At 50.9% G+C, this 8,066-nt stretch overlaps 1 pseudogene; it reads right to left on the bottom strand.

Moving 5' to 3' along the window:
- Positions 1-1,350: 1,350 nt before the first annotated feature.
- On the bottom strand, positions 1,351-6,740 carry LOC141997104 (mast cell protease 3-like; annotated as a pseudogene).
- Between the last annotated feature and the right edge of the window lie 1,326 nt (positions 6,741-8,066).

Raw genomic sequence — 8,066 nt, 5'->3', positions numbered from 1 at the left:
TGGACGCAATGGGATGTCAGCATAGGACGTCCATATGAATTTTAAAAAGATAGTGGGGAAGAAACATAGAAAGGAATCTGTACGGCTAGGGCAGAGACTGCAGCCTTGGAAAAAAAATAAGAGCAAGTTCTGACTGGAGGGAGCTCTCATGGCAGGCTTGACTGGTTGTTGTTCATTTCTCTGGATCACCAGTAGCTCTCTGTCCATCTTTCCTCTGCAATATCCATCTGTCTGTCTTCCTATCTGCCACATCCATCTGATCTTCTTCAACATCTATTCATCATCGATCCATCCATTCTTCTGCAATATCCATCCTTCCCTCTACCATCTATCAATCTATCCTTCTGCAATATCCATCCATCCATCCTTCTGCAATATGCATCTGTCTTCTCATTTGCCATGTCCATCTGTCCATTGTTCTGCAGTATGTATCCATCATCTGTCACCCATTGGTAAATCTTTTTCTGTAATCTTGTGGCATAGGGTCACTGTTTGGTCACTTATGTCAAGCATTTCTGAAGCCTATGGCCTAGTGTGGCTAAGCGAAAATCTTACGGGACTCAGCATGTAACACGGCTATCCCTCTGAAGCCTGTAGGCTTTGCGTTTCAGCCCTCCTTATTTAGATACCTAATACAGGTTGTACCTCCTTTATCTGGACTTCCCTGGTCTGGCAACATCCCTGGTCCGGCATCGTCGGCAACCCCGTGGGGGTGCTCCAGGGCTGGAACACTCACGGGGAAAAGCCAGCATCCATGGACTTAGAAACTCCTCCCCCGCCCTCCCAGAGCTTCAGAAGCACGGAGTTAAAGCTCAGGGAAGGAGGGAGAAGAGCAGGGATGGGGGGGCACTCGGGGGAAGAGGCAGGGCGGCTACAGAACCTCGCACTGGAGCACCATTGACTGAGAGGGGATGCAGTGTCACCCTGGCCGTGGGACTCTGCAGCTGCCCTGCCTCTTCCCCACAGCGCCCCCACTCCCATCCCCGCTCCGTCAATGCAGGCCCCTCTCACGCCAGAGCAGAGCTCTGTGGCTGGCAGCAGAGGGCCAGACATTGACCTCTCCTGATCCTGCAAATTCCCTGGTTCGGGAATGGTCACGTCCCGAAGGAGCCAGACCAGCAAGGTACAACCTGTACCTAATTATCACTTCTCACTACTGATCAACTTTATCCTTCTATAATCCTACAATTTAACTCTATTTAGTATACAATGATTACGTATGACCTAACATATTAGTTAATCATAACATCACACAATAAATGAACAATCAACTAAAACCATTGGCTACACATCCATCCATCCATCCATCCGCAATACCCAGCCAGCCAGCCAGCCATGCCGCTGCAATACTCAACTGTCTGTCCAATCACGCGAGAAGAGATGAACGCTCCCATCTATGGCATCAGCTTGTGCAGTTTTCGTGATCCACGGGATGTATTTGGAGACCCTGGTGAAAACCTGGGGTGCTGACCCATCAGGTTTGCCCTGGGAGACAATGCCCTGGGCCTTCCCGTCACAGACCAGGGGGCCTCCGGAGCCGCCTGAGAAGCAAACACCAGGTATGGGTTTACAGGTGTCCAAGCAAAGGGCGGGCTGCATTCTGAATTCATAGTCCTGAAATCCAGCTCTGTACCCCTCTTTCTGGGGTCTCATGGTCAAGTCACTCTTAGGACTTGCATGGAGTTCCCACCCCAAGGTCCAGGGATCCAGCTGGACCATGTCCCTGATTTCTAGAATCTGGCCAGTTCCCGTGTCTGATTTCTAGCATCCATCACAAATTTCTTTAACCTGCTCAATTCCCATCCCTGATTCCAAATCCTGATTTCCAGCATCTGGCTGACTCCTGCCCTTTATTTCTAGGATCTCCTGCTGATTTCTCAGATCCACCCTTGGGTTCTCGATTCAGCAATTCCCTTTTTATTTCCTAGGATCCAGCTGATTCCCAACCCTGATTTCTAGGATCTGTCCCTCACTATTTAGATCCATCCCTGATTTCCACGATGTGGCTGATTCTTGTCCCTGATTTCTAGAACCTGTTGAACATGCAGCTCATTTCCACCCCTCATTTCTATGATCTTGCCAGTTCCTGTCCCAAAATAATTAGGATCCATTCCACATTTAAAAGACCAGCCTAGTTCTTGTCCCTGATTCCTAGCCTCCATCCCTGATTCCTAGGAGCTGGCCAATTTTGGTCCCCAATTTCTGTCCTACAGCCTTTAGTGCTAGGATCTAGTCAGTTCCAGTTCCTGGTTTCTGGCTGGTTCGCCGTGGATCCTGGTTCTCCCAATTCTGCCCAGCCCTGCCAGTGTCCAGTTCTAGCAGCCTCTTGTTCCGGGCGCCGCATGTCCATGTCCCACACTCACCGGGAATGATGCCTTCCTCTTCTGGGGATCCCCCACGCACAGCATCCTGGACAGGGCATGGTGCGGATATGGTTGAGGAAGACACACGCCCTTGCCCATGATCTTCAGTTCCACCTCCTGCAGAGTTGGGGGAGGGCTAGGCATTTTCCTTGGTAGTAGTCAGGCCCCAGCCCGCCACGCTGCACACCCCCCTTGTAATGGGGTGCATGACCAGCCCCTCTTCCCAGGCCTGCTTGCCCTCCTAAATCAGGCTCGGAGAGACTTGGGGGTTGTGCCACACCCGTGTCTTTATTCACCTAGCCTTGTTCCACCACCAGTGCCAAACTATATAGTCTTTACAGGGTCTCCTCTGTTTACAGGCAGAATCAGTCTTCAGCCAGGAGGCTTCCAGCTCCCTCCCTGACTGACCTCTCCCTTGCTGCCTGCCTCCCTCCTGGCTCCTTCCCAGCCTTTATAGCCCTTGGCTTGTCAGGCCGGCAGGTGCTGCCAATCCTCAGGCCGGCATCAGGACTTTTCCATCAGCCCCAAATCTGCTTCCCTTGATTGGAGCTGATGGGGGAGGGGCTAATTAGATGCTCTTGCACCAGCACCCTGCTACACCCCTCCTACACCTGTCACCGGGGCAGGGGGATGGTGCCCACAGTGTGGGTCAGATTGGCCTCGTCCCTCAGCTGTGATGGGGGGGAGAGAGAGAAGGGAAATCAAACTCCTGTTGGAGGATGGGTCCTGTCCTGGGGCATGGGGCCAGATGGGATCAGGTGGGGCATCCCCATGAAACATGTACAACTTTGTGAGTCCATGTGCCCACTGGAATGAGGTGATGGGACAGCGGTGGTACCTGCAGCAATGTGAAGTCACTGGGGGTGGGGGGGATGGGATGGGGTGGTATCTGAAGCAGTGTGAGGTCACTGGGGGTGCAGTGACAGGATGGGGATGGTACCTGCAGCTATATGAGGTCACTGGGGGTGAGGTGATATGATGGAACCTACATCATTGGGACCAGGGTGATGCAAAGCGGGAAGTACCTGCAGCAGCATGAGGTCCTTTTCATCTGTCTCATCATTGAATTCTGGGTGAAGGATTCGGTGATGTACCCAGACCTCCTGCCTCCCCAGTTCATCTATTTCAACACTGTGGGCCCCCAGCAGCACAGTGATGGTGCTGTGAAATACAAGGAGGATGCAGGTGCTGCAGACCAGCCAATACAATGGATTCAATCATGGGTCATTAGAGCCACCCACTTTAACGAGGTTAACAGTCGTGTTGCACCCAGGATCAATGTACAGAAGCCATTAAAATTCAAAATGATCTGGACAAGCTGGAGAAATGTAAGTAAGAAAGAAGTAAATAGGATGAAATTCAGTCAGGACAAATCCAAAGTACTCCCTTTAGGAAGGAACAATCAGTTACACACATAGAAAATGGGCAATGACTGCCTAGGAAGGAGCACTGCGGAAAGGGATCTGGGGGTCATAGTGGACCGCAAGCTAAATATGAGTCAACAGTGTAACGCTGTTGCAAAAAAAAGGAAACATCGTTCTGGGCTGTATTAGCAGGAGTGTTGTCAGCAAGACACAAGAAGTAATTCTTCTGCTCTACTCTGCGCTGATTAGGCCTCAACTGGAGTACTGTATCCAGTCCTGGGCGCGACATTTCAGGAAGGATGTGGACAAATTGGAGAAAGTCCAGAGAAGAGCAACAAAAATGATTAAAGGTCTAGAAAACGTGACCTATGAGGGAAAATTGAAAAAACTGGGTTTGTTTAGTCTGGAGAAGAGAAGACTGAGAGAGGACATGATAACAGTTTTCAAGTACCGAAAAGGTTGTTATAAGGAGGAGGGAGAAAAAATATTCTCCTTAACCTCTGAGGATAGGACAAGAAGCAATGGGTTTAAATTGCAGCAAGGGAGGTTCAGGTTGGACATTAGGAAAAACTTCCTAACTGTCGGGGTGGTTAAGCACTGGAATAAATTGCCTAGGGAGGTTGTGGAATCTCCGTCATTGGAGATTTTTAAGAGCAGGTTGGACAAACACCTGTCAGGGATGGTCTAGATAATATTTAGTCCTGCCATCAGTGTAGGGGACAGGACTAGATGACCTCTCAAGGTCCCTTCCAGTTCTATGATGCTATGATTATAAGCTTGTTTAGGTAATGAGGAAGCTGAATCACTAGAACAGTGGTTCCCAAACTGGGATTCGTGAAACATTAGAGGGGGGTCTCAGGAAAAAATTCCCTAATGGCGGACAGACCATCCCTAGGGACTCCGGGCAGCATGGGGTCGGCAGCCTGGAGCTCTGGGGACTTCCAAGAGCTATGCAGGTCAAAGCAAGCACATCCATCACACTGAGGAGATTTAAACTTCAAGACTCCTTATAAGAAATGGAAAGAAAGGTGGATATTTTTTGCTGTTTTTAAAATTAAATAGACTGCAAGTGTTGTTTTTAAAATTATTATGAAGAACAAGTTTAAGCTTTGTTGTAACGTGCGTTGTTTGCCTGGACTGCTCACGGCTCAAATATTTGCATAGGAGGAACTCTTTATTTGAGTTGGCTTCTTAAATACCTTCATGCTGTTTCACATCTGATACTCTTTGATGAAACATAGGAGCCTTGTCTTATAACAGGCTTAATCAAAGTGATACAAGCTACGAAACTGAGATCTTGGAAGAGTGTTGCCATTTTCATAATGTAATAAAACTAACACTGTAATGATAAATAATAATTAATAATAAATAGTGTGTAATAAGCCTGTCATAAAAAACAATTTCCAGGATCACTGTTTTTTATAATTTATGCTCAGGTAAGGGAGAAAATCCCTGGAAATATTAATTTTTTCGGAGGGGGGTTCGCAAGACTTGACATTTTAGTGAAAGGAGTTCACGGGTTGTTAAAGTTTGGGAACCACTGCACTAGAATCACCACCCATTACACAGGCCTGGCCTACACTTACAACTTAGCTGTGTTGGCTACAGGTGGGAAAACCCCACATCCCTATCCAACGTAGCGGTGCTGACAACCCCCCAGTGTTGAGGTAGCTCTGTGGATGGAAGAGGGCCACTGTCGAAATAGCTAACATCGTTTGGGGAGGTGGTGTTCTTACACCAGCAGAAAAACCCTGTTGTCAGAGTACGCTGCATCTGCTCTAGGACGCTGGGCTGATACAGGCTGTGTCATGTAGACGTAGACATAGCCACAGGCACATCAGAGGAGTAGAAGCTGAGCCGTATCACCCAAGGGGTTTCCCTGGGGACCAATTTAGCAAACACAGGGGCTGGGGCACTGACTGATGGATCTGTGTGTGTCTGAGGTAAGCAGCAGAAAGAGCAGAGAAGCAGCCAGAGAAGGCACCAGCCACAGCCAAAGAAGCATGGGTAGTGTGATCCTGTGCTTAGCCGGGGGAGAGAGCTTTTGGACTGAGTGCTGGCTGAAGGAGGCTTGGGACTGTGAGTAAGTGAGTCACTTGTTGCGTAACTCCAACTGCATTCAGAAAAACAGGACTTTGGACATTCTTTGTAAAAATAAGGATTTCATGGAAGAGTAGATCTATTGCCACCAGCAATTTCTCCTCCTAATGGAAACATCCTGCAAGACCCCACTGACTGCTTAGGCCAAGGGAGGTAACAATACCGTTCCTGGAGCAGCAGATCAGGGTCTCTATTGATGACACCTTCCGTACCCAGCACAACAGTGCCTGAAGCCATTTGTGGCCCAAAATGACAAGAGGCCAGCCCCAGGACAGGGACTGGCTGGTTCGGGGATGGCAGATGGTGCATTTCTTACCCCAGGTTGCAGTTACAAAGAGCCACTGTCACCACCACGTCCTCCCACATGAGGAGCCCTCTGCAGCCTCCTTTTCTATCTCCTCCTGTCTCTATCTTCACGAAGGCCATGTAGGGTCTGGAGTGACGCCCAGCTTCCCATCCCCCGATGATTTCGCCTGGCAGAGAGATGGGAATGGGTAAAACTCATCTTTGAGACATCACGAGGCTGGAGAGTTTGATCAAGGACCCCTGTCCCATCTCTCCCCTCAACCTCAACTCAGCCCTCTGCTGCTCCGATTGACCCTTCAACCCAGCCAGCCCAGGTTCCCTGCCCCCTCCTCCTTGACCCAGCTAAGGAGGAGATCACTGACGATCCCCTCCCACCCCACTGAGTTCACTGGAGCATCCCACTGAGGTCGGTGGCTGTGGAGCTCTGTTGAAACCCTGCCCCTAGGGCGACCAGAAAGCAAGTGTAAAAAACCGGGACGGGGATGGGGGGTAATAGGAGACTATATAAGAAAAAGGCCCCAAAATCGGGACTGTCCCAATAAAATAGGGACATCTGGTCACCCTACCTACCCCACATGTCCCAGGTCAGATCTGCCCCTGTGGCCATGGGGGTTTTCATCTTTCCAGACCCACCCTTCCCTTGCAACACCCGCCCCGTTAATCAAGCGCAGTCCCTCTGGCAGAGCCTCCCCAGCAGCCTAGAACTGGCCGGGGCGGGGGACGGGGGCGGGACAGGACAGATCTATGCCAAGCCCTAGAGGTGCCTGTCTCTGCCCAGCTAACAGAACAGCCCCGAAGTTGCTGGGCCCTGCACAGACGGCCAGAGGTGTCAGCTGCGTTCCCAGCGCTCCTGTGCTAGCTAGTGGTGCAGGAAGAGTTGGGAATCTGGGTGGACTCACAAGGGTGCTGCTGCAATCGCCTCCCGGCTCTGTGGTTGACCCCAGCCCTGGAGCACAGTCCTTGAGCTAAAGGGGCGAGGCTGTTAGCTGGCAGCAGTAGGAGGTTGTTACCCTGCATGTGGCTTCCAGGGGATGCCACACGCCCACGATGGGTGGCTGATATTCATGGGTAGGAAGCTTCCCTAACACAGACAGGATCCCCACGGGTCTATGAAAACAGCTTCCCCTGCTCTGCTTCCCACTCCACCGGGCCGGTGGGGTCTGGGAAGACGGTGAGGAGAAGCTGCCTCCTTTCACAGCCCCCCAGCCCAGGATTGCCGGGGAAGCAGCCCCGGTGGTGCCTGGGACTGCCTGACTGAGCTGCTGTGAGTTGTGGGGAAGCAGTGTGGTCTAGTAGCCAGAGCAAAGGCCTGCACCTCAGGACGCCAGGGTTCTGTTCCCAGCTCTGCTGCTGGGTGACCTTCGGCATGTCCCGGCCCCCCCTGTGCCTCAGTTTACCCTGCTCCTCCCCCTCCCTCCAGGAGCATCCTGAACAGGTGTTTTGTTGGGGGTGGGAGGCCCTGGGAGGGAGGGGGAGTAATTGCTCAACGGAGCTGCTGGTGGGCGAGAGATGCTGGGGAGAGGGGGAAGAGGAGGAGCTGGGCTGCTGGAGGGTGCTGAGCACCCACTAACTTTGCCCCATGGGTACTCCAGCCCTGGAGCTCCCATGGAGTCAATGCCTATGAGCCAATGCACGGATAGGAAAAAGCAGTTTAACATTTTGTTGAACTGATTCCTAACTACGAAATATTCAGATTTGCATGGAACTGCCATGGAATGAAATATTTCATTTCAATTTTCCCCATGCAAAAATAGAAAATTGTCTGTAAAATCAAAATTTTCTGTGAAAAAATTCAGTTTTGTATAAACTGCCTTTTCCACGGTTACATCATTCTGCCCAGCTCTAGATTTCACTCTCTGCCCACCCGTTTCCAGGCCGGTTCTGTACGGCGGAAAGGGCATTGTCTCCAATGGGTATCTGGACATGCGCCGCC

The sequence above is a fragment of the Natator depressus genome, chromosome 13 (genome assembly GCF_965152275.1).
Source record: "Natator depressus isolate rNatDep1 chromosome 13, rNatDep2.hap1, whole genome shotgun sequence".
In the NCBI taxonomy this organism is placed as follows: domain Eukaryota; kingdom Metazoa; phylum Chordata; order Testudines; family Cheloniidae; genus Natator; species Natator depressus.
Note: the sequence above shows the minus strand (reverse complement) of the source record. Positions and strands in the feature narration are given on the sequence as shown.